At 42.9% G+C, this 27,696-nt stretch overlaps 1 pseudogene; it reads left to right on the plus strand.

The window, feature by feature from the left end:
• LOC112206510 (raftlin-like) overlaps window positions 1–16,927 on the plus strand; it is a 68,476-nt pseudogene extending 51,549 nt beyond the window's left edge.
• The last annotated feature ends 10,769 nt before the right edge of the window (window positions 16,928–27,696 follow it).

Here is a 27,696-nt window from a genome sequence, read left to right on the forward strand (position 1 = left end):
TTGCCTCTGCAGGTTCTAGGGGAGGCCCACTATGTGTTCCTCTTCCTGCTCACTTATTTCCTGGTCTGGGGGAATTTCCTTTTGGTTGGAGGTCCATGCTGTGCAGTGATCACCTGAGCCTGTGCAGGGACAGCCTCACCATCTCTGCTGCCACAACTTCCATCAGAGAAACAAGGAGGCTAGACAGGTTCAACAAAATTCTAATCATTCTCACTGACACAAAATAATAAGTCTTCCAAGCACCACCCTTCCTATGCTGCACCTCCTCACTTAAAAGGCTTAGAAATGTCAGCCTGAAACCTGAACATATGATGCCAATCATGTTTCTGGCTGAGACGATTTTATTCAGTAGCACTCCCTGGCTGCCAGCTTATTGTGAATGGCCAAAACCCAGGGGTAGGGCTTTCCTGATGTAGGGGTAGGGCTCCTTCCCTCCCTACACTCTCAGGACAGTTGGACCCCATGATGTGGCCCCCTCCCAGATCTGACACTGCAGCCATCTTTCTCATCTTTTACTCAGTTCATTAACAAACAGCTATTGAGTTCCCATGCATGGTCATCAGCCCCTGCCTTCTGTGTCCTGATGAATTAGCCTCTTGTTAGATTTGGGAAAGAGCCCAGAGTTTGGGGTGTGAAAGGCCCTTGGTTGTGCCACATATAGGCTTGTGATTTCTGGGGTATCCAATTAATGCTTCTGGGCACATAATCAGTGCCGCCCCCTCCCATCAAGGTTGGGAGAGTCACATGCGATGGTGAAGGTGAAAGGCCCTTGTAAATAAGGTACACATGCATGTGGTTGTTGTCATCCTTACAAGTGGATCCCCGTGGATTGTTGTTCATGCAGCAGTCCCTGCACTTTGCCTTTCCCTGCTGCCCTGGCAAGCAGGCCTTGTGCTGGACCAGAGGTGCCCTGCTATTAGTACCCAATCCTGACTGAAGCTGAGCAGCCTTGCCCAGATTTAGGCATCTGGAATAGCCTAGGGCCCTTCTGCCCTCTTGCCCTGCCTCGCCACCATGGTGCCCACTGCCTGCCTTCCCAATACAAACATTTCTGCTTAGTGCCTTCTGCCCATGACCTCAGCAGCCTGCAGTCCCCAGCAAGTGTGATGCCCACTTGTTCTTTCCAGTGCAAGTAATAGCCAGCTGCCTCCTCCTCCCACATCTAGCCCTTGGATCCCCAGATTTTCAGCCAGGCTCTAAACTCTTTCTTCTCACCTGACCAGAGGTCCAGAGGCCCAGCCAGTCCCCTGCTTACCCTCAAGACCTGGGCTCTCTGGGGCCCCACCTGCAGGCAAACTGCAGCCTTCCATCCTGTGTCTGAGTCCCCAGACCCAGGCATAGACCTCAGGGCTGGACACCTGCCTCTTTCCTCCCCATTCCCTAGTAGCCTGGCAAAGCCTGAATGGACCAGTTTCCCAGGCTGGCAGGATTCAACCACCCCCACCCTTGGGCCCCACACCCCCTTAGCCTGCCCTCACATTCTCCTCTGGTTGGCTTAGGTCAATACAACAAACACATGTGCAATAGGAGGGATCTAAATGAGACAAGGTGGAGAAAAGGGAGAGATGAGAAGAGAGTCCCAATGGGTGCTCTGCCAGTGCAGTCCTTCAGCAATTCCCAGAAAATGATCAGAACCAATGCCTTCCCTACCCCTTTGGGACTTACTGTCCCACGTCTAGAAAAATCTTCCAGCTGAGAGTCACAGAGCAGCTGAGAAAATTTAAATAAACATGGGGTTCTTTTTGCAATCTTTGGTGCTTGCTCATGTGAGGATGTGTATTGGAGAATCAATATTGGAGAATCAGAATATTAAAACATCAAAGGGTATCACTTTTGTACAGTTTCTCTTGGCTGATTTTCATGTGAAGAAAGAAAGGACCAGAGCCAAGGAGATGATGGGACAGAGGAGTGAGTGTACAAGGGTTACGCATCTGCAATCAGATTTCTCCCAATATTTCATTGCTGCTGATTCTTTGGAGGCTCTTTTTTCCAATGCTCTTTCCTTTTCCTTCCTGAGAAATTTATTTCTGTCTCTGGCATCAGTCTAGCCCCCTGAGGAGGATCAAGCCAGGAAAGCTGTCCACACCATCTGCCTTTTCTGAGGGTCTCTGTCTTCCTCTATTACACCACCAGCACTCTCACTTCTCCTTTGGCCTTCCCCTTTTTCTGGTTCATTATGCATTCGGGAAAGTTGTGTTTTTGTCTTGCCATTGAGTGGGAGTTCCCTCTGTGTGATCAAGTGTTATCATGTAGTTTTGGACTTTGGCCACTTCCAAATTCCCCACCTACTTCTATGCAGAGGCTGTGATTTCCTTTTTCTCTCTAATTCATTTACATTTGTGCTTGACTGTAGCAGGCTGTAGTGAGTGGTGCTGTAGCCTATGTTGGGGTCACCTGTGGTTAGCTCTGGCTAGGCCCACAGCTTCCTTAGCCTCTCTGCCTTCAGATATTCTAGGGAATGGGCCCTGGTAAATGAATGACTCAGGAGTAACTTTCAATTCATGAGGAAAAATGTCCCACAATCCTTGCTCTTGGTGGGCGAATCTGGGTGTGTTTTACACAGTGTCTGTGGGTCCCTAGTGGGACTGAGACCTACTTGCCCCAGTGGTAATATGCTCTTCAATGCACTTATTCACTGGCATCATCTCCATCTCCTCCCTGTTTTCCATTCCTACTCCTTCCCTCTGTTTCCTGGGATCACTTCCCAAATAAACTACTTCTACAGGAAAGCTTGCAGGGTCTGCTTATAAAGGAAACCAAATAAACCCAAGAACTAACTAAAATCTTGTTTATCCTCTTGCCCTCGGTAGCTGCAGCTTTTAATTGAACCTCTGGCCCCCAGGACTGGAAAACACCTGACTGTCTAGTTTACCTCCTGCCAACCCCAGCCCCAATTTATGGCTGGATTCCCTCAATTACATGTTGCTCCATTTCTAAAGTTTGTATTTTCAAGTCATTAACTAGTCTAGTGATTGCGAGCTCTATACACCAAGACCTAATTTCTGGTATGAACGTATCTCCTAGCTGGAGATGGCTTCTGAGTAAGGAGGAGGGCTGAGAAAAGCAGCTTTGGATGGGGATAATGAACAGGCTAGAGTTGGTGTTTAAAATCCAAGTGGCCACTTCCAAAGATAGGCACCTTCCTTTCCTAATTGTTCTGTTGGATGGAAAGCCTGAAATGGCTTCTGCTCATTCAGGTGTTGCTGATGACGAAGTAACATGGCCCAGCGCTGCTACCTGGTGATCTCTGCTGGTGCTCACTCAGATGGGGCTGTGAGAAGACTTTGTGACCTATGTGAGATAATTTTAGGTGTTAGGCAGATGAACATATTTGGTGTTAATCTGCTTCATCATCACCCCTTGTTTTTGGCAAGTGGTAGTGGATTGCCTTCATACTCATGAAAGAAAGTTTCTTTTTTTAAAAAAAAAATATATTTATTTAAATAAAGGAAAAAGTCAACTAGTACTTGGATACCACAAAACATTGTGAGGTACTGAAATTTGGGAAACAGCATCAAAGAGTGCTTATTGCAGGGAGCATGAATTTGCTTTGTCCTTCTTGCTAATGTCAACCATTGTTTATGACCTTTACATTCTTGTTTCACAGAAGGTGGGGATTTTCTTATGATTTAAAAAGATATTTTTGGAAACCAAAGCGTATTCCTGACTAGGCTGCGTAAGCAAGACTTTTTAAGCTGGGTCAACTGATTGCTTGACTAAATGAGGAGCATAAAAACAGACTTTCAGACTTAGATTGGAATTCCAGATATTTGCTTCTGGAGGCTGCTACTGCTAACCCATGCCCAGCTGCACATAGGCAGGCGTGGCTCAGCTGCTGGGTGGTGGTGATTATTGATTGCTGAAGATCTGAGCTATAAATGAAGGAACTGAAAGCTCAGCACCTCACCCCCAGTGCCTTCTTGGCTGTTTGGGCTGACCTGCCACTCCAGGCAGGAACTCTCATTTACAGGAACATATTTATTTTTACATATCAATGATGTATTTTTGATGTACTTGATTAAGTAATATGGGTTCAGCCCCAGGAAACACTACTCCTGTTTATAAATAGTGAGTTCAGGAGTATATAATATTTCTGACATTAGAGCAGTATTTTTGTTTTTATGTGTCTCTGTACCTTTACTTTTTAAAAGACCACTCTGACCCAAATACATTCTGCTTTTGTTTCCAAAACACATATTTGTATGAATTTCTAGAACCATCTGCTGTGTTCTTTTCTCAACCACCTAACTGTACACATTAATCCCAGATAATCCCAGATAATTCATTATATTCCAGATTAAAAACCTAAGTCCCCCATTAGAAGCCCAACCTTTGAGGTCCATGTTACTTTAAGGCAGCCTCACCTTACTACTTGGAATGAGGCTTTATTATTTGACAACAATACAGCCTCACAGAGATTTCAGCATTCATCATATCATTTATTCAGGCTCCTGAGAGATTCCACTAAACCCGACGAAGCAGCTTTTTATCTTTGGTTGACTTCTTCTGTCTCCACTACCTTTACAAATCTCAGCAGAAATGTAGATCTCAGCCCTTTTCAACAAACCGAATAGCCATCAGAAGGGCCGGCAATACTTCCCTCTCACCATTCCTCTCCATGTCTCCAAAAATGGCCAGACAGTGAGAGCTTGGACACCAACCGGTTAGGGCACACGAGCGACCACTTCCGGAAAGGAGGCAGGCTGGTGAATGCAGTGTTCTGCCTTGGAATGGTGAATGGTATGGAATTCACTGTCCTTTGGTGGCCCTTTGTGAACTCTCCTCCTAACTATTGAAATCTTAGTCCCTCTTCATAGCCTATTTCATTGAGAAAACACTGCAGCCAATAACCATGCTGAATTTTATTTCTAATTAACACATCTTGAGGAACTTTCCATAAAGCCCAGGGCCTGTAGTCTCTAAACCTCTCTAGCAGTCAACCAGGTATCTTCTGAAATGACAGAGAAAGCAGAATGATTCTATATCATTGACGGTGGCCTCAGTCTCTGTTACTTTTAAAGCCTTTTGAAAAGATTGTCCCCTGGATTTGTTAATTACCTGTTGGAAGTGTGCCATTCCAAAGTGCAAATTGTTTGTAGACACTATTACAGTTTGAAGTAGCAGTGGCAGCACCTTGAAATTAACAGCAGAGAAATAAGTTGAACAGACTGGTTTCTGTAAGCTCCACTGAGACACTCACTGTTCCCAGGTCTCCCAGCACCCAGTACCCCCTCCCCAGTAATGTATTGTCTCTAGTGGTTTGCTGCATGGAATAGCACTATTAATGTCAGCTCTCCTAAAGCAGAAAGTCTATGTGTAGTTGGAAAATGTGTCAAACAAAGAAAGGGCTTTAGGTTAATGGGAAGGCAAGTTGAGTCACCAGGGTGTGTCAAATCTAAGAGGCAATTTGGGGAATGGGACCAATGTGCAAACATGTACATATCCTAAGGGCTGCCAGTCATAGGATCCCTAAGTGAAACATAACACCAAATTTGTCAATCCCAGCAAAACCTGGCAGGGAGCATCAACAGTATTGTGTGTTGTTGTTGAGAGATTTTCTCTCAAGAATTAGCAAAGTCATGAACAGTGTTTGGATTCTACATTGTTTGCTATCCTTGAAATGCCAGCAAGCATCCTGAGAATAGAGACCATTCTGAATTCTAAATGAATGTACTTTAAATCATCCAAAGCCTTAGAACATGATACAGCACAGACGGGTCTTAATTTTGGATGAAAGTCTCACCATTGTCTAATATTGACATCTTACCATAGTAGCAGCAGGCGTTGTATAGCGTACTGGTCCATAACCATTTGTTGAATGCATGAATGACACAAGAAAGTGATTGGCTTGTTACGAATACATTCAGAGAGCTATCCAGAGCAGGGCTGTCCAATAGAAGTGCCTGTGATGATGGAGGTGTTTGTTCTGTATCTGGGTTGTCCGGTATGGTGACCACCAGCTGACTATGGCTACTGAGCACTTGAAATGTGGATACTGCTACTGAGGAATTGAATTTTAAAATTAATTTAACTTTCATTAAGTTAAGTTTAAATAACCATATGTGGCTAGTGGCTAGTGTCTCTGGTCAGTGGCACTTGGTCAGTGCAGTTCTATAATACACATATCTTTAGTAAAACTAATGTAGGGTCACTTCTGTGCCCTAGTGGCAAGGAGGGCAACCTCCCTCTATACAAGGAAGCCCTCCGTGGGTACCTGCAAAGTTCCTCAAAGTCAGGGGTTTTCATGGTCTGGTTTGAGATGCATCATAAAACACCAGTGGTGGTACATGCGTGGGGACAACTTGGGACAGATGTCTACAGCCTGACTTATCAGTGTCAGCAGAGACCAGGAAGGAATGCTTTGGCTCCTTTTTTCCTGTGGGGACACCCCATTGCTCATCTTGGGTTGCAGCAACAGTGGCTCTTTTCATCCCCTCTCAGTGCCCATAGATGCTCTCTGTGGCCACACATAGTTTTACATTCCTCCCCAGGAAACTGACGATTAATTGTTGAAAGTGTGTAGGGAGGTGCTGGAGATAATGGGTACACAGGTGGCCACTTGGAATTTCTTCCGCTATTAGATAAATTATGGAATCAAAAGGAAGGTTTTCTCTTTGTCCCCACTGCCTGAGCACATCAGGGACCCTAAGACCCCCTAGAAGGAACACCTGGAACATTCACAAAACCATTTACTGGTCCTCTACCATTATGATTTGGTAATCAAGGCTGAGTTAGATTCCTCTGCTCCCTGTCACCCCACTCTTCAACCTGGAGTCCACAAATGTAGAAAACTTAGACAGCTTTTTCTTCAGATTTGACTTGAGTGTTTGACATAGCCTCCTTTGGATTTACCACATTAAATTCATTCTTCCTGTCATGAAAACAGAATATGTACTTTCCGCTGGCAAGCACAATGATGAAGTCCTCCACAGAGCCCAGGCATCTCCCTATATGCAGCCAATATCTTAGAGCTCCACCATTAGCTGTTCGTATCTATGTCAGGGAGGGCTGCAACATTCTCAAAACAAAATGAATTGAAAACCACCCTGATTTTAAACACAGTTTCACCCTTTTTATGTCTGTTGGGAGGGAGAGTATGACTGGGAGTAATGCTTACTGGGTTAGGGCATTTCTGCTCTGTAAAGTCCAAGGTGTCCATTGGCCAGGGATGAAATATGTGTATGTTCTTTACCCAGAATTAAAAAAAAAATGGCAAGCTAATTGTCAGAGGAACGTATTTCTAATGAGATAATTAATGTCCTTACAAATAAATCTGGCAGAGCTAGAAGCATATCTTTAAGTTGTTTGCCATCTGGAAAGCCACCAGTCAAGACTCTTAAATATAAATTTATACTCCTGAATTTTTTCCAGAGTCATAAAACTCACGAGAACTTTGTCCCATAAACAAGGTGATGTTTCAGCCTGAATTCCCCAGTGCAGACTCCAGAGCTTCTGTTTTCAAGGCGTTACTGCCTTCCCTATGCCTCCCAACCCAGGACGTAGAAACACTTGTACAGTCCTCAAGTTTGGGCTCCTGCTCGTAGTGTCTAGGACTCCTCTCCCTGGGTCATTCATTAAACTTTAGAAAGACTGGGTGTCTTGGGATGAGGGAGCAATGCCCATGGGCTTTGGCAAGCTTAGGTCACAGAGGAGGGGCATATTGCTGACGATGAACACCTAGTGGTTGGTTTGTATGGGTGCTGGTCTCAGGAATTCAAAACTTAGCATTGACTTCATCCTCATAATTCCTCAGTGAAGTAGGTACTGTTGTTATGCCTGTGTTATAGCTGTGGAAACTGAGGCACAGAGACATTAAGTCATTGTGAAGGTTACCAGCTAGTAAGATCAAGGAGATGGCAGGAAGAAAGAAGGGAGTAGGTAGCCAAAAGAACCCATGAGGTGGGTGGGATAGAAGACAAAAGACATGTCTACGCTGGCAGGAGTTGTGGCTCCCAGCGGGACCTTGGTAGCTCTCCCGGTGGTGAGAGGAGGACTCCAGGGTCACTCTAGGGAGGTGGTAGGACCCAATGGGAAGCAAGAATGAGTCCAGGGACTGCATAGCAGAGTAGCCAGGCACTCAGGAACATGTCAGCCTGTGAGACGCAGGCTAGGTTCTCTATTTCTAGAGGATGGAAAAGACCGGGGGGAGAGAATCTGAGCTGAGCTGGCTGTTGAGGAGTTGAGTGGGAGCCAGGAGTTTGGGTGAGATTGAGGCTGTCTTCCCCTGAAGGCTCAGCGAGGAGGCTGATTTCTCACAAGGCCTCTGGGCCTGCAGAATCACTGCTGCCGTCTCTGGTCACTGAGGCTGCTGCCACTGCTACCATCTGTCTTTCCCTGCTTCGCCCTGCATTCCTCTTGTTCTGTCCTGTCTCCCATCCCCAACTACTCTCTTTGCCCTGCCTTCCCTGCCCCACCCCCCTGCGCATCCCTGCTCCTTGCTCCTTATGCCCTTGACCTGTCCTTGTCCTTTCCTACCCTAGCAGTCCTCCACCTCTTTGTTTCAGAAATGGCCTTTGCAGCTGATCATCCAAACCAGAACCCACTCCAGCAGCAGTCAGTGTTTGTGGTGATCGTATCCTCACTTCTGTTTTTGCCTAGAAGAGCCCTTTTCCCTTTCCCTGTCTGCTCAAAAGGAACCTATCCTCTTATTCTGCAGAATGGCCTATATTATGTTTTCATCTGGTCAATGCTCACGGCATCATTGATCTTATTTATCCAGCCTCTATTTCCTGTAAACTGGAAGTTAGTTCTAAGACCTTGATAAATTAAGAATTATGACTAGAATACATTCCAAGCAATGTGTTCTCCATGATGCATCACAAAGGGGACACGTTGCACCCAGATGTTTCTCTGCTCCCACCATTTTAAAAGATTAGGCCTTCCTTGAGACTTTCTCTGATGCCCCAGCGGCATGTAAATCCAAGTAACACTTGGTATTTATACCACCTTTTTTGATACGTAGCATATCCTCTATGATGATATATTTGCAAAATACATATGTAAAATACATATACATATTTTAAATAAAATATATACATTAAATATGTGGGTAATATACTTTATACAGATATACTTGCAACGAACCCCCAAGGCAGGTCCTACTTTTTGCAGCTTCTTAATATTGCAGTGCCTGCATACAGAAGGTGACTAATGAGAGTTCTGGATCATGCTCAATAATGCCAGTGGTGATGATGGAAAAAGCTGATATTGGAGTGTTTCACCAGGAACCTGCAGGTTTTAGCATGGGACTGGTAAAAGATGGAGAATGAAACCTTACCACGTGTTTCTGATAGCTTGGGACACCACTCTTCTCCACGAATGTCTGGCCTAGGAGTTATAGTCAGGGCTTCTATTTCAGAATAGCCACTTAATAATGTAGGGGCTAAATTGCACATATGCCATTAAATGCATTTTCTGATATGTCCATGGGACATCTTTAAAAAACTTTTATTGCAGTTTAGCACACATGTAAAAAATAGTACACATCACAAGGATATATACCTCAGCGGCTTTTCACAAAGTGAGCACACACATCACCAGCACATAGATCAAGAAATAGAACATATCAAAACCCTAGAAGCCCCTGCATGCCCCACACTGTTTCTCTTCCCCTGGGGTAATCACAGTCTCTACTTGAAACACTATGTATGAGTTTTGAACTTTATACAAAACTTTATACAAATTTTATACACTTGTCATTGTGGGATTCTTCCACATTTTTACATGTAATTGCACTGTTTATATCCCCCCGGGGTAATCACAGTCCCTACTTGAAACACCATTGATGAGTTTTGAACTGTATACAAACTTTATACACACACTTGTTGTTGTGGTGTTCATCTACATTTTTACATGTAATTGCAGACCATTTTCTTTCATCACTGTGTGCTAACCCATTGTGTCAAAATACACAGCTATATGCATAACTCAGCCATTTACAATCATATTTTTATTCTTTTTTTTCTGCCATATATAGGAGAGCATGGCATCTGCACAGATGTGGCCCCAAACAGAAGTCCTAAGTCTCATTGTGACCTGACTAAAATCTTATCCTAACCACCAAGGCAGAGAGAATATGGTGCATTGGTCAGAAAACACCAGCTCTGCAAGTGTAGAAACTTAGCCTGTTTAGCACCTACCCCCAGTTCCTCAAACAGGGTCTGCCTCATCATAGCAGTAGCTCAATAAATGTCTGTTGTTGAAAGGGGGTAAGTTTTAGTGTCAAACAAATCATATTTCATATCTGATTTGGCCTTTGTATTCCATATGAGCATGGACAAATCATGTAACTCAGATGTCTATCCACTAAAAGGGAATGATGACTCTTACAGAATTTGGGGGAGGATTCAATGAAAAGCCTTGAACTGCACCTGGCAGAGTGCCTCACATCCATCAACCAATGAATCAGAATGTTTCTTCCCTATCTGTTCATTTAATTGGCACTGCAACTTGCAAGCTAATCTTTTTCTAGCTACAGAGGAGTAATAGCTTTTCTAGATGATTCATTGCATCAAATTAAGAATGTAGGATGGTAGCCAGGCCTAGAGCAGCAGAGAGTGTTCAAGAAACAAGAAAAGGCAGCAGCCTTGCTTATTCTTTGGTTAATAGAGCAAATTAGCTTCAGTGTGATTGTGGAGCAACATGGCACCTTTATCTGGAATTGGTTGAACAGTGATTATATTTGCCGTGGGATCACATGCCATTGACCACATGTGCAATTGCACTTATGCACTTGGCCAGTGCCAATCTTGGAATCAAGGTGGTGCCAAGAGGACTGTGCAGCCTCTGATGGAGAGAAGGCACTCTCAGAGAGCCAAGAGAATCTGTTAGGCCAGCTATTCCAGGGTGGTCAATCTAGTCCAGTCTAGTTTGTTTAAAGAACAACAGTAACATTTTGTTTTTAACCCTGCAGAAATAGACCAAATGCATTGACCGCTTGTTATGGCATGCACATTCAGGCTAGACTTTGGCGAAGCACAGCAGCCTAGGGCTGAGCCTGAAGGTTTGCTTGATAGACAGTCTTAGTATCTCAGAGTCCGCAGGAGAAGAATGGTTGCTTCATAGAATTTACCTCTTGAAATACTATGACAAATCTCCTTTTCCCACATCCTTCTTGTAAATCATAAGCTTGGAATATTTAGGTGGCCTTTTGCCAAAAGGCCAGCATCAAATATTTATACAGTATGAAGGCAAATAGCTTTTTGTGGACAGTAGGGAAGCATCTTTGCTTTCATAAAAAATGCTGTGATAATGGAATGTTTTCCATAGATGGAGGGTGGTTTACCCTTTTTACATCAGAGCATTAACTCTAAGATAGACCTATTTATGCCCAAGTCAGTGCACATTACAGTGAGGCTGAGCCATGTAGGTAATGAGGAGACAAGCAGTGGACAAAGCCATCAAAACAAGTGAATCTTTAAAAGCCTAGCTATCTGCTCTCTGTAGTTCATTGATTTTTTTGCTGTTAGGTGACCAGATTTTGACAGCCATTCTGAACTTCAGCCTCATGGTTAAGTAGGTGAATCAGTGCTCTGGATTCAGAATACTGGCACATTATGCTGAGGTGGGGAGGCTGGGAAGCAGGCAGTGGATGAGGTGGGTGGTGAATAAGGATCTGTGTGTGTTCCTCCTTCATACCACCAAGCTAGCTGTAGCTTTTCCTGCTGACTACACAGCCCCTCTCCCAGGCCTGTGACTTAGGAGGAAGGAGAGGAAGCTCAGCAGGGAATGGAGAAAAAGTCTGGATGGGATTCAGAATACTGGAGCATTATGCTGAGGTGGGGAGGCTGGGAGGCAGGCAGTGGTTGAGGTGGGTGGACAATAAGGATCTCTGTGTGTTCCTTCTTCATACCCCCAAGCTAGCCGTAGCTTTTCCTGCTGACTGCACAACCTGCTTCCCAGGCCTGTGACTCAGGAAGAAAGAAAGGAAGCCTGTCAGGGGAAAGAGAAGAAGTCTGGATGGGCTGTGAGTGTCCCCTTCCCTCTTCTGGACCTCAGTTCTGCCATGCTCACCATGGTCAGGCTAAACATCACCATATAATTTGTGTTGAATTAGGCCCATAAGTACTTAAAGCACATGGCAGGCACATTTAAAGGGCCTGGAGGTTTTCCACTGAGAATATATGTAGGTAGAGGCTTTGGAAATTTGATGTAACATATTTTTGTAGAAGTCTTGAGGAAATGTGTGCCATGTTGATATAACCCTGAGGGACTCATTGAGTGTCTTCTGGTCTCAAGCATGCCTAGGTCAGGATTTGGAAAGGCTATACTCAAAAAGGTCTCTTAGGGCATCCCTACTGTGATGGGGCTCCAGATGGACTCCTGGAATATTACTCAGAAGTTAAAAAGTGAGCTGGATTTTGGTTCATGCTTGCCTTCAACCCCAAAATACTTTTGACATGATTTAGCTGTACAGCAGCTGTTTTTCCCTGATCACCTATGAAATATGTCTTTTTAGGAGGCCATGGAATAAGCACTTGGGACAAATTTTTCGGCAAAACAGATGAGAGAAGCAAACTTAGAACCTGCCAAGGCAATTTGATAACAGACTGTCAGTATAGTAAACAAGAAACTGGAGCATGTTATTGGTTTACCCATAGTTATCTTACTTGAAATGTAGAATTATCTTACATTCAGATAATATTAGGATAAGGCTGCTGTGCTTGTTACTCTTACAATCATGGTTTGTTGAACTGGTTAGGCCACACTGTTATTCTCAATAAGGACCCAGGCTAAGCAAATTACAGTGGTCTTGTTTTTTAGGTCTAGGTTGAGCATTGTGTCTATCAGCTATTGCTCCAATAATGCTGAGTAACAAACCACTTCAGAACTGATTGGCTTACAAAGGTAACAATTTATTCTGGCAGATTTGGGGGTTGGCTGGAGCAGCTCTGTTGAGGCAGACCTGGTCTCAGCTGGGCTCCACTGGGGCAGCTCTGATCCATTTGTCTTTCATCCCTCTAGAACCAACTGGCTAGCTGGGGTATGCCCTCTCAACATAATAGCAAAGTCAAAAGAGGCCAAGCTCAACCACACACATGCTTTTTAGGCCTCTGTTTGCATTACACCTGATAATATCCCATTGGCCAAACAAGTCAGATGAACAGAGCCCTAAGTCGCTGACCTCCCCAATACTCAGTTTAGTCTTAATCACCTTCTTTCCTGATTCTGCTGCTCACCTGATCTTTGTCTGTCCCTCATTCACTATGCATGTCAGGCTGTCTGTCCCTTCCTCCTGGAACTCTCAAACCTCAGATCCGTATCCCTTGCTTGCTTAGTTCACTCAAATTGGGGAGCCCTACGCTGATGCATCTTTCAAAAATAGCTACCACCACTGTGTCCACCTTCACACTCTCCCCTTGGCCCACTTGGCATTTTATAGCATTTATCGCATCTGACATTATGTTACTTTCTTCCTCCTCCACTGCAAGGTAAGCTTCATGGGTGGTGGGGACTTTGTCTTACTGCTTGTGAGGCCTCCAGTGACTTACAAGAGTACTTGGTACATAATAGGTTCCCAGCAGGTATCATAATGAACGGTTGGAAGTTTATTCAGAGTAAACTTGAACTCCAGTAACATGTCACTCATGCTTCTGAGGCCCTATCTTACATTTTTAGACTCCTCTAAGGAAAGTTTTTCCATTAAGATTATATTAAAATTGTCTCCCCGTAGTTTTAAAAAACTCTTTGATTCTATTTATGCCTTCAAGAGCCTTGGAGAGGAGAGAAAAAAGGAAATTCTTTGTCATCTGTGTTGTCCATTTACTTGTGTTACACCCATTCTAACTTGTTAATAACATCACAGAAAAGGATATAAAAGAAAACTCAAATTGTGTGTAATTCCACCACTTATAACTGCTGCTAGTATTTTGTGTATTTCCTTAAAGTTTGTCTAAACCGTTTAACGTAAAAATCTATATTGAGCTCATATGGCAGTTTCATATCATAGTTTTTTCTCCATAATATTATATCGAAAGTATTTTTCTGAATCACTAAATTCCCGTGATATTTTTAGGGGCAGCCTGGTATTAATTGTACAGAAATCTCTAAATTTAACTATTTTTCTGTGGTTAAATATTTGGCTTGTTGAACATTAAGTTTTTAAGCAATTTTATAAGTAAGGCTTGTAGATAGATATTTGATAGCATTGGAGGTTATTACCTCAGGACAGAAAAGAAAGGTAAGTTTTCTGGGTGAAAGAGGGTAGACTTTTTGTGGCAAGCTACTGCAACATTGTTAAATTGCTGTCTAGGAAGTTTGTACAGTTAAAATTCCCTTAAGCACTGTAAACTTTCCCATATTACTTTTACCAGCAGTGACAATTTTGTTTTCAAAATTTGTCACCTTGCTAAATAAAAAAGAAGTTGAGGACTGGAGCAGTGGCTCATGGCTGTAATCCCAGCACACTGGGAGACCAAGGATCACTTGAGTCCAGCAGTCCAAGACTAGCCTGGGCAACATAGTGACCCCCATCTCTACAAATAATAAAAAATTAGCTAGGGGTGGTGGCATGCGCCTGTGGTCCCAGCTACTCGGGAGTCTGTATGGGGTTGATCACTTGAGCCCAGGAGTTTGAGGCTGCAGTGAGCCGTTATTGTGCCATGGCACTACAGTCTAAGAAACAGAGTGAGATCCCCATCTCTAACAAACAAATAAAAAAAAAGATGGCAATTTTTTTTCAATGTTTGTTGGCCATGGAAAGAGAAAGAGAAATAATTAATTCCTAGTTTAAGTCCTTTGTTTCTAATGGTGTTTTAGTATTTTTAACTATGTGTAAAACTTTTCATATATAAATATATTAAGCTTGGCCTTTATTTTTGTTATTGTTGTTGCAAATAATTTTCTCATGTTGATGACCTTTTGTTTATGGAGTCTGTTGGGAGACAAAAGCGAAAAATTGTTGTATGTTCACATTTGTGAGTCTTTTTCTTTATGACTTCTAGATACTGGCAGTTCCAGGAACTCCAACATGATTCAGAAGACTTTCTGAATTTGTCTCACTTCCCTCCCTGTGAAAAAAAAAAAAAAAAAGGTCACATTATTATGGATTTGTTCTATTGAAAATTGTCCTTTTAGAAAAGCATGTCATTGAAATGTGCTTTGTATGTGTGTTAGTTTGCTAGGACTATCATAACAAAATACCACACATTGGGTGGCTTAAACAACAGACATTTATTTTCTCTCAGTTCTGGAGGCTAGACGTCCATAGTCAATGTTCTGGCAACTTCAGTTTCCGGCTAGGGCTCTCTTCCTGGCTTGCAGACAGCCACATTCCTGCTGTTTCCTCATGTGGCTTTTCATCTTTACACACTCCAGGAGAGGGAGAGAGAGGGCTCTGATTTCTCTTCCTCTTATAATAAGGACACCAGTCCTATTAGACTAAGGCCCCATCCCACCCTAATTTAAAGGAGGACTAGGACTTCATTTAACCTTAATTACCTTCCTAAAGGTTCTGTCTCCAAATATAGTCACATTGGGGGTTAGGGCTTTACCATATGAATTTTGGAAGGACACAATTGAGTCCATAATGTTATGATTGAGCATTGTTTATAGCATAGAATCTGGGAACCAAGAGACATTGTCTGTCCATCATCCCATTTTACAGATGAGAGACCAAGCCCTTCAAAGAGTCACATCACCTTTCATGGTAAAGCCTAGCCCCAAACCACTTGCTTCTAAGCCAGTCTTCTTTCCCCAAATCCCTTACCAAAGTGAACCTGGACCTTTAGGAGCCATGCACCAAACAAAGGGGCAAAAGGTGCTATCCTTAGTGTATTCTGCAGGGGCAGGGACTCTGTTCTGTATTTCTTTCTTTCCTTTTTTTTTTCTTTTTCTTTTTTTTGAGACAGAGTCTTGCTCTGTCACCCAGGCTGAAGTACAGTGGTGCAATCTCTGCTCACTGCAACCTCCGCCAACCCAGTTCAAGCAATTCTCCTGCCTCAGCCTCCCAAATAGCTGGAATAACAGGCACACCTGGACATGCCTGGCTCTTTTTTATATTTTAGTAGAGACAGGGTTTCACTGTTTTGCCCAGGCTGGTCTCGAATTCCTGAACTCAAGTAATCCACCTGCCTCGGCCCCCCAAACTGCTGGGATTACAGGCATGAGCCACTGAGCCTGGCCTGTTCTATATTTCTTTTTACCCTCATTTCCTAAGACAGTTCTTGATCATGCTATACATTTCATGTATACTTCTCAAATTGTACAAAGCTTGGGACCATTGACTAGAGCAATGCCCAGGGAAGCATTTCCAGTGGTAAATGATTTGGGAAAATCCACCCTTCCCCAGATTCCACCTCTTGACAAGAGCTACCTAAAATGTTGTCTGGACAGTAGCCCTCATCATGAGAACTTCCAAGAATTAACACATCTAGAATGCATCTGACAAGCTCAGATCTGGTGTGTTATGTCTCTTCCCTTTAATTAAAAAAAAAAATTGTCACCTAAATAGTTTCTTCTAAAAACTGTCTCTAAATGACTGTGTTTTACCCTGGATAAGTTCTCACCAATGCATCCCGACACTGCAGCATTAAAAGGAAGATAAACGTTTGAAATCAAATGGTGATGGCTAACAATGAAATTTGAGCTCACGAACCCAAGGATATTATTCAAAACTGTGAGAAAAATTAGCCTCATTCATTCTGATAGGGCTAGATAGGTTCTATGGCTGTGTGCGCCTTCTTTAATTAACATGCAGAAAAGATGTTCTGATTGGCATTATTAATGAATGCAGTGGAAATGTTTGCTGCTTAGAAGACTTCTGCCACAGATGGTTTACAAACCCCACCCTGGCCTTTTTCTTTTTCCACAGATTTCTTACATGGCTTGACAGCTCGTAAGCCATCTTGAAGCTGTTTCCACAGAAGATAGCAAAAGCATACAGGACTTCGATGCTATTTGGTTGAACAATGGACAGTCCTGGAACTAAGTGTGGGGTTAGCAGCCCTGCTTCTTTTGTTTAGACAATTGTTGTATCCCCCTCCTCAATCTGACCTTCGGGTTGTTGCTCAGTTGTGGCTTTCTTCTGAGACGGAGTTGACCTGGTAGGTCCTAAACTCCCTTAGTCCTTTTATTCTCCTCTTTTCCCAGCCCCACATAGGGGTTGGCCCTCCTCTTCCCTTTCTGTGGGAAAAACACCTTGCACGTACCTAGCCATTTGGTGGAAGGAGAGTTGTGTTTCATTAATTTGCATATAACTGACAGTTCTAAGTGATATAAATGAGGCCACATAATTTATGGCCTCTGTAATAATCAGAGCAGCATCGTTATTGGAGCCAGACCCTGTGGCTCTCTCTGCCAGCTACCTTCAGACTTATGCACATGAGCTCACTTAATCTTCACAGTAAGGCTTTTAAGTAAATATTCTTACTGCCTCTGTTTTTTAGATGAGGAAAATGAGGCACAGAGAGGTTAGCTCCCTGGTCCAAGATTGCACGTTAAGTGCTGAAGAATGTATTTGAGAAATGTTGACTCATGATGCCACCAAATTGCTGTGGGCAGGGGAATTACTCAAACCATGTTCTGCTGGGCTTTGGAGGAGCTAATTTACTTCTAAGATTCACTAGTTTGTACCTGAAGGGCAGTTTTCTAACTATGGAAGCATGGACTGAAGGGGGCCAGCACCTCCACAACCTGTGGGTGTTTCTTGTCAGGTGGGTCGAGAGACTGAGAAAAGAAATAAGAGACAGAGACAAAGTATAGAGAAAGAAAAGTGGGTCCAGGGGACCGGTGCTCAGCATAAGGAGGACCCGCACAGGCAATGGTCTCTGAGTTCCCTCAGTATTTATTGATCACTATCTCTACCATCTTGGAAAGGGGGATCTGGCAGGACAATAGGGTAATAGTGGGGACAGGGTCAGAAGGAAAACATGTGAACAAAGGTCTCTGTGTCATAAATAAGTTTGAGGAAATGTGCTGTGCCTTGATGTGCACACACACAAACATCTCAGTGCAATAAAGAGCAGTATTGCTGCCAGCATGTCTCACCTCCATCACTAAGGTGGTTTTCTCCTACCTCAGTAAATAGAACATACAATCAGGTTTTACACTGAGACATTTTATTCCAAGGGATGAGCAGGAGACAGATGCCTTCCTCTTGTCTCAACTGCAAAGAAGGCTTCCTCTTTTACTAATGCTCCTCAGCACAGAGCCTTTACAGGTGTCGGGCTAGGGGATGGTCAGGTCTTTCCCTTCCCATGAGGCCATATCTCAGGCTATCACATGGGGAGAAGCCTTGGACAATACCTGACTTTCCTAGGGAGAGGTCCCTGTGGCCTTCCGCAGTGTATTGTGTCCCTGGTTACTTGAGATTAGAGAATGCCAATGACTTTTAACAAGCATACTGCCTTCAAGCACTTTTTTAACAAAGCACATCCTGCACAGCCCTAAATCCATTAAATCTTGTGTTAACACAGCACATGTCTCTGCAAGCACAGGGTTGGGACTCAGGTTACAGATTAACAGCATGTCAAGGCAGAAGAATTTTTCTTAGTACAGAACAAAATGGAGTCTCTTATGTCTACTTCTTTCTACATAGACACAGTAACAGTCTGATCTCTCTTTCTTTTCTCCACAATGGACTTTTTGGCCTAGTCTCTTGTACACACAAGGGAGAAGCTATTTGGACATTGAAAAGTAATTTCTTGGGGTGGAGCCAAGATGGAAGAATAGCAACAGATCCAGTCTACAGCTCCCAGCATGAGTGATGCAGAAGACGAATGATTTCTGCATTTCCAACTGAGGTACTGGGTGCATCTCACTGGGGATTGTCAGACAGTGGGTGCAGGACAGTGGGTGCAGTGAACCCAGCCTGAGCTGAAGCAGGGTGAGGCATCACCTCAGCCAGGAAGTGCAAGGGGTTGGGGAATTCCCTTTCCTAGCCAAGGAAAGGGGTGACGGATGGCACCTGGAAAACTGGGTCACTCCCACCCTAATACTGCACTTTTCTGACAGTCTTAGTAAATGGCACACCAGGAGATTATATCCCACGCACGGCTTGGAGGGTCCTACACCCACGGAGCCTCACTCATTGCTAGCACAGCAGTCTGAGATCGAACTGCAAGGTGGCAGTGAGGCAGTGGGGAGGGGTGCCTGCCATTGCTGAGGCTTGAGTAGGTAAACAAAGTGGCTGGGAAGCTCAAACTGGGTGGAGCCCACCACAGCTCAAGGAGGCCTGTCTGCCTCTGTAGACTCCACCTCTGGGGGCAGGGCATAGCCAAACAAAAGGCAGCAGAAACCTCTGCAGACTTAAGTGTCCCTGCCTGGTAGCTTTGAAGAAAGTATTGGTTCTTCCAGCACACAGCTTGAGATCTGAGAACAGACAGACTGCCTCCTCAAGTGGTTCCCTGACCCCAAGTAGCCTAACTGGGAGGCACCCCCAGTGGGGGCAGACTGACACCTCACATGGCTGGGTACTCCTCTGAGACAAAACTTCCACAGGAACGATCAGGCAGCAACATTTGCTGTTCACCAATATCCACTGTTCTGCAGCCTACACTGCTGATACCCAGGTAAACAGGGTTTGGAGTGGACCTACGACAAACTCCAACAGACCTGCAGCTGAGGGTCCTGACTGTTAGAAGGAAAACTAACAGAAGGGACATCCACACCAAAACCACATCTGTACGTCACCATCGTCAAAGACCAAAGGTAGATAAAACCACAAAGATGGGGAAAAAAAGAGTAGAACAACTGAAAAACCTAAAAATCGGAGCACCTCTCCTCCTACAAAGGAATGCAGCTCCTCACCAACAATGGAACAAAGTTGGACAGAGAATGACTTTGATGAGTTGAGAGAAGAAGGCTTCAGATGATCAAACTACTCTAAGCTAAAGGAGGAAGTTTGAAACCTCCATGGCAAAGAAGTTAAAAACCTTGAAAAAAGATTAGACGAATGGCTAACTAGAATAACCAATGCAGAGAAGTCCTTAAATGACCTGATGGAGCTGAAAACCATGGCATGAGAACTACTTGACAAATGCACAAGGCTCAGTAGCTGATTCGATCACCTGGAAGAAAGGGTATCAGTGATGGAATATCAAATGAATGAAATGAAGCAAGAAGAGAAGTTTAGAGAAAAAAGAATGAAAAGAAATGAACAAAGCCTCCAAGAAATATGGGACTATGTGAAAAGACTAAATCTGCATCTGATTGGTGTACCTGAAAGTGACAGGGAGAATGGAACCAAGTTAGAAAATACTCTGCAGGATATTATCCAGGAGAACTTCCCCAATCTAGCAAGGCAGTACTACATTCAAATTCAGGAAATACAGAGAATGCCACAAAGATACTCCTGAGAAGAGCAACTCCAAGACACATAGTTGTCAGATTCACCAAAGTTGAAATGAAGGAAAAAATATTAAGGGCAGCTAGAGAGAAAGGTCAGGTTACCCACAAAGGGAAGCCCATCAGACTAACAGCTGATCTCTCAGCATAAACTCTACAAGCCAGAAGACAGTGGGGGCCAATATTCAACATTCTTAAAGAAAAGTATTTTCAACCCAGAATTTCATATCCAGCCAACTTAAGCTTCATAAGTGAAGGAGAAATAAAATAGTTTACAGAAAAGCAAATGCTGAGAGATTTTGTCACCACCAGACCTGCTCTAAAAGAGCTCCTGAAGGAAGCACTAAACATGGACAGGAACAACCAGTAACAGCCACTGCAAATACATGCCGAATTGTAGAGACCATCATGGCTAGGAAGAAACTGCATCAACTAATGAGCAAAATAACCAGCTAATATCATAATGACAGGATCAAATTCACACATAACAATATTAACCTTAAATGTAAAGGGGCTAAATGCTCCAATTAAAAGACACAGACTGGCAAATTGGATAAAAAGTCAAGATCCATCAGTGTGCTGTATTTAGGAACCCATCTCACGTGCAAAGATATACATAGACTCAAAATAAAGGGATGGAGGAAGATCTACCAAGAAAATGGAAAATAAAAAAAAGGCAGGGGTTGCAATCCTAGTCTCTGATAAAACAGACTTTAAGCCAACGAAGATCAAAAGAGACAAAGAAGGCCATTACATAATGGTAAAGGGATCAATTCAACAAGAAGAGCTAACTACCATAAATACATATGCACCCAATACAGGAGCACCCAGATTCATAAAGCAAGTCCTTAGAGACCTACGAAGAAACTTAGACTCCCACACAATAATAATGGGAGACTTTAACACCCCACTGTCAACATTAAACAGATCAACAAGACAGAAAGTTAACAAGGATATCCAGGAATTGAACTCAGCTCTGCACCAAGCAGACCTAATAGACATCTGCAGAACTAACCAAACCAAATCAACAGAATATACATTCTTTTCAGCACCACACCACACCTATTCCAACACTGACCACATTGTTGGAAGTAAAGCTCTCCTCAGAAAATGTAACAGAACAGAAATTATAACAAACTGTCTCTCAGATGACAGTGCAATCAAACTAGAACTCAGGATTAAGAAACTCACTCAAAACTGCTCAACTACATGGAAACTGAACAACCTGCTCCTGAATGACTACTGGGTACATAAGGAAACAAATACAGAATAAAGATGTTCTTTGAAACTGACGAGAACAAACAAACAACATACCAGAATCTCTGGGACACATTCAAAGCAGTGTGTACAGGGAAATTGATAGCACTAAATGTCGACAAGAGAAAGCAGGAAACATCTAAAATTGACACCCTAACATCACAATTAAAAGAACTAGAGAAGCAAGAGCAAACACATTCAAAAGCTAGCAGAAGGCAAGAAATAACTAAGATCAGAGCAGAATTGAAGGAAATATAGACACAAAACACCCTTCAAAAAATCAATGAATCCAGGAGTTTGTTTTTTGAAAAGATCAACAAAATTGGTAGACTGCTAGTAAGACTAATTTAGAAGAAAAGAGAGAAGAAATCAAATATATGCAATAAAAAATGATAAAGGGGATATCACCACCAATCCCACAGAAATACAAACTACCATCAGAGAATATTATAAACATCTCTATGCAAATAACTAGAAAATCTGGAAGAAATGGATAAATTCCTTGAAACATACACTTTCCCAAGACTAAACCAGGAAGAAGTTGAATCTCTGAAACTGGATCCCTTCCTTACACTTTATACTAAAATTAATTCAAGATGGATTAAAGATTTACATATTAGACCTGAATCTGAATAGACTAATAACAGGCTCTGAAATTAAGGAAATAATTAATGGTTTACCAACCAAAAAAGTCCAGGACGAGATGGATGCAAAGCCAAATTCTACCAGAGGTGCAAGTAGGAGCTGGTACCGTTCCTTCTGAAACTATTCCAATCAATAGAAAAAGAGGGAATCCTCCCTAACTTATTTTATGAGGCCAGCATCATCCTGATACCCAAGCCTGGCAGAGACACAACAACAACAAAAAAAAGAATTTTAGACCAATATCCCTGATGAACAGTGATGCAAAAATCCTCAATAAAATATTGGCAAACCGAATCCAGCAGCACATCAAAAAGCTTATCCACCATGATCAAGTGGGCTCCATCCCTGCAATGCAAGGCCGGTTCAACATATGGAAATCAATAAATTTAATCCAGCATATAAACAGAACCAAAGACAAAAACCACATGATTATCACAATAGATGCAGAAAAGGCCTTTGATGAAATTCAACAGCCCTCCATGCTAAAAACTCAATAAATTAGGTATTGATGGGATGTATCTCAAAATAATAAGACTCATTTATGACAAACCCACAGCCAATATCATACTGAATGGGCAAATACTGGTAGCATTACCTTTGAAAACTGGCACAAGACAGGGATGCCCTCTTTCACCACTCCTATTCAACATAGTGTTGGAAGTTCTGGCCAGGGCAATCAGGCAGGAGAAAGAAATAAAGGGTATTCAATTAGGAAAAGAGGAAGTGAAATTATCCCTGTTTGCAGATGACATGATTGTATGTCTAGAAAACCCCATCATCTCAGCCCAAAATCTCCTTAAGCTGATAGTCAACTTCAGCGAAGTCTCAGGATACAAAATCAACGTGCAAAAATCACAAGCATTCTTATACACCAATAACAGACAGAGAGCCAAATCAGGAGTGAACTCCCATTCACAATTGCTTCCAAGAGAATAAAATACCTAGGATTCCAACTTACAAGGGATGTGAAGGACCTCTTCAAGGAGACCTATAAACCACTGTTCAATGAAATAAAAGAGGATACAAACAAATGGAAAAACATTCCATGCTCATGGGTAGGAAGAATCAATATCATGAAAATGGCCATACTACCCAAGGTAATTTATAGATTCAATGCTATCCCCGTCAAGCTACCAATGACTTTCTTCACAGAATTGGAAAAAGCTACTTTAAAGTTCATATGGAACCAAAAAAGAGCCCACATTGCCAAGTCAATCCTAAGCCAAAAGAACAAAGCTGGAAGCGTCATGCTACCTGACTTCAAACTATACTACAAGGCTACAGTAACCAAAACAGCATGTTACTGGTACCAAAAAAAAGATATAGACCAATGGAATAGAACAGAGCCCTCAGAAATAATGCCACATATCTGCAAGTATCTGATCTTTGACAAACCTGAAAAAAACAAGAAATGGGGAAACGATTCCCTATTTAATAAATGGTGCTGGGAAAACTGGCTAGCCATATGTAGGAAGCTGAAACTGGATTCCTTCCTTACACCTTATACTAAAATTAATTCAAGATGGATTAAAGATTTAAATGTTAGACCTGGAGCCATAAAAAACCCTAGAAGAAAACCTAGGCAATACCATTCAGGACATAGGCATGGGCAGGAACTTCATGTCTCAAACACAAAAAGGAATGGCAACAAAAGCCAAAATTGAGAAATGGGATCCAATTAAACTAAAGAGCTTCTGCACAGCAAAAGAAACTACCATCAGAGTGAACAGGCAACCTATAGAATGGGAGAAAAATGTTGCAATCTACTTATCTGACAAAGGGCTAATATCCAGAATCTACAATGAACTCAAACGAATTTACAAGAAAAAAACAAACAACCTCATCAACAAGTGGGCAAAGGGTATGAATAGACACTTCTCAAAAGAAGACATTTATGCAGCCAAAAGACACATGAAAAAATGCTCATCATCACTGGCCATCAGAGAAATGCAAATCAAAACCACAATGCGATACCATCTCACACCAGTTAGAATGGCAATCATTAAAAAGTCAGGAAACAACAGGTGCTGGAGAGGATGTGGAGAAATATGAACACTTTTCAGTGTTGGTGGGACTGTAAAATAGTTCAACCATTGTGGAAGTCAGTGTGGTGATTCCTCAGGGATCTAGAACTAGAAATACCATTTGGCCCAGCCATCCCATTACTGGGTATATACCCAAGGGATTATAAATCATGCTACTATAAAGACACATGCACACATATGTTTTTTGCTGCACTAGTCACAATAGCAAAGACTTGCAACCAACCCAAATGTCCAACAATGATAGACTGGATTAAGAAAATGTGGCACATATATACCATGGAAAACTGTGCAGCCATAAAAAATGATGAGTTCATGTCCTTTCTAGGGACGTGGATGAAGCTGGAAACCATCATTCTCAGCAAACTGTCGCAAGGACAAGAAACCAAACACTGCACGTTCTCACTCATAGGTGGGAATTGAATAATGAGAACACATGGACACAAGAAGGGGAACATCACACCCTGGGGCCTGTTGTGGGTTGGGGGGAGGGGGGAGGGATAGCATTAGGGGATGTACCTAATGTTAAATGTAATTTCTTTTTCTTTTTTCTTTTCTTTTTCTTTTTTTTTTGGAGATCTTGTCTCACTCTGTTGCCCAGGCTGAAGAGCAGTGGTGCATTCTCGGCTTACTGCAAACTCTGCCTCCCAGTTTCAAGGGATTCTTCTGCCTCAGCCTCCAGAGTAGCTGGGACTACAGGCACCCACCACCACACCTGGCTAATTTTTGTATTTTTATAAAGACAGGGTTTCATCATGTTGGCCAAGCTGGTCTCAAACTCCTGACCTCAAGTTATCTGCCTGCCTTGGCCTCTCGAAGTGCTGGGATTATAGGCGTGAGCCACTGCACCCTGCCATGGATATGGACAACTGATTTCTGAACACCTTGGAAGAACGCAGGATTGGCATTGCTGTGAGGGCCTCTGCCATACCGGGCTCTCCAGGCCGAGGCAAGACAGAGGTGGATACAACCTTGTGAGGAGTGTGGGGCACTGGGATCCTCTAGACAGTCAGTGCTTGCCACACCTTTGTGCCTGCTAGATCTGCAGCCTTGAGGCAGTCCCTTTCCTGTTTTTTTAAGTGAAGATGAGGTCAGGAGTAAGTTGGATGCGCCCATAGGACACTTATACTCAGCTTTGAAGCTGCAGTGGTTCCTAGCATGCGTGAATTGGGGAGCAAGGCTGTTTGGGGCATGCCTGAATCTGAACAGGGATGGGAAATAACTGATTGCAAGTGTGTTAGCAATGGAGTACCCAGAGGAACTGGAGGAGTCAGAAGCAGGAGATGGAAAATCACAGCATCCAGGGCTGGTTAGCATAGGAGCTAGAAGTCCTGAGGGAAGTAAGGAACAAGGTGACAACCTGGTGTGAGGTCAGCTCCACCAGTTACTCCTGTGTCACCATGGTGCCCCTGGTCTCTCCAGCGTCCATGCTCCTAACTAGATATGGGATGCAGAGGAAATAAGGCTCAGAGCAAGATGCCAAGCAAGCGTGGGCAGGTCCTGTCATTTCTTAGGACCCTGCCCTTCCTCAACTGTAAGTCTAGCAAGTCACGTGCCCCATCATGTGTGGTGGAGCGAAGGCTCCAGATGGTGGTGAAATATGAAATGCCAAGAGTTGAGGATCTGAAGGACTGAGCAGCCAGCATTCAGTTTGCTGTGTAACATTTGGCTTTAACTGCAGCGATGCATGGCTGCACCCAAAACATGTGCCTGTGCTGAGTGATTGGCAGGCCATGGGGATGTGTGTAAAATTCCTGCTGTCTGTATATTAAAATAGCTGTTAAGGTAGGGCTCTGCGGTTTGTCAAAACAGATGACATGATGGCAGTGATCCAAAATCATCTATAAAATGGTTCTTGAAAATTAGTATGACTCCAGGACCGGTAGCATCACCATCATGTGGGAAGTTGTTAGAAATGCAGATTTTTGGGGCCTGCTCCAGATCTGCTGAACCCTCTGAGGGTGAGGCCTGGCAGTCTGCATTTTAGCAAACCCTGTGGGAGATTCTGAGGCTTACTCCATTTTAAGAACCACAGTACAGATGCCACTCTCACCAGATGTCTGTGGTCATGTGTGATTGAATGACATGGGTGAAGGCAAACTACCCCAATGATGTGTCCTTCTTCAGCCTTTGAAGCTAACTGTGATCTTGATGTGGAAATGAAGTGAATGGACACTATATGAAGTGTTTGCAGGGGAAGACAATGTTACAAACTAAAATAGGGACACAGTTCTCTCTTTAATTCAAAAAAGGTCAAATTTATGAGTTAACAAGCTAGTACAGGAAAGATGAACATTTATTCAGAAACTTTTCCTCAATATGCAGATAGGTTTCCAGTAGGTTTGTGAGTTTTATTTATTCCTCAGAGATTTAAACCTTTTTCCTCTTGGCCTGTTATTTTTATGCTTTAACCTATTTGATGATGTTAGTTTGGAACCAACCTGAAACTGAAGTATTCCAAACTTGGACTGTAAGCCAAGGAATAAAACCCTGAAACATGAGTGAAATTGATACAGTCACATCTTGCTTACAGACTCAATGTGATACAGTTAGACCCTGGATTCATCCTGAAAATCAGCCACTCTCTCCCTGGCCCCAGACTGAAGTTGGTATATTTTGGCCCTGGACTCAGCAAAGAGCTGCTACATTTCAAACCTGGACCCACCCTGAAACCCAAGCAGTGAGACCCTGGATCAAGCAGAAAACTGATGTAGTCAGATCTTTGTTTTACATTACAATAAATAAAGGCAGATCATGAGCTTATTCAAAATCTCAAATAGTCAGTCCCTGGATGCAGACAGAAGTTGACATAATTCACCCTTTCATCCAGTCTGAAACCTTCCTACTAAGATTCTGGCCCAAGGTTCTATCTCCAGTAGTAAAAACATGGACCTTGCTTACAGGAAGAACACTCATATCTTGGATACTGCCTGTAACCGAAGCAGACACACACTGGATCCAGTCTGAAGCTGATATTATTGAATCCTTTGCTGTTTTTGAAGCTGGCAAAGTGAGAACCTGCATCTAGCCTGAAACAGAAATACTAAGTCCCAGAACCCATTATAAGGCTGATATAATTGCATCATTTTCTCCTCCTGAAATTGAGCCTAATGGAGAAACACTATTAATCAGTCATTTTGGCTCATTGTCCAAACATGTACCCTTTTTTGCCAGTAAAAACTATGCCTTTCCCAGATCAATATATTATAGTTTTGTTAACTGAGATAACTGCCACAGAAAGCCAAGATAAAATCAATTTTCTCCACCCAAGCCAGCTTACAAGCATTTGGCTTCCTGGAAGAGTTGTTTACCAGCACTATGGCAGGAAATTAAAAATTATCCAGATAAAAGAAAACCCTGATGTCCCATGTACCTCTCTTATCTCTTTTTCTTTCTCCTTTTTCTTTCTTGTTCTCTTCCATCTCCGTGAACACTGTGCCCTTCTTGTTCAGTCTTTTATTTTTGTACA

The sequence above is a fragment of the Pan troglodytes genome, chromosome Y, assembly GCF_028858775.2.
Source record: "Pan troglodytes isolate AG18354 chromosome Y, NHGRI_mPanTro3-v2.0_pri, whole genome shotgun sequence".
Taxonomy (NCBI): Eukaryota; Metazoa; Chordata; class Mammalia; order Primates; family Hominidae; genus Pan; species Pan troglodytes.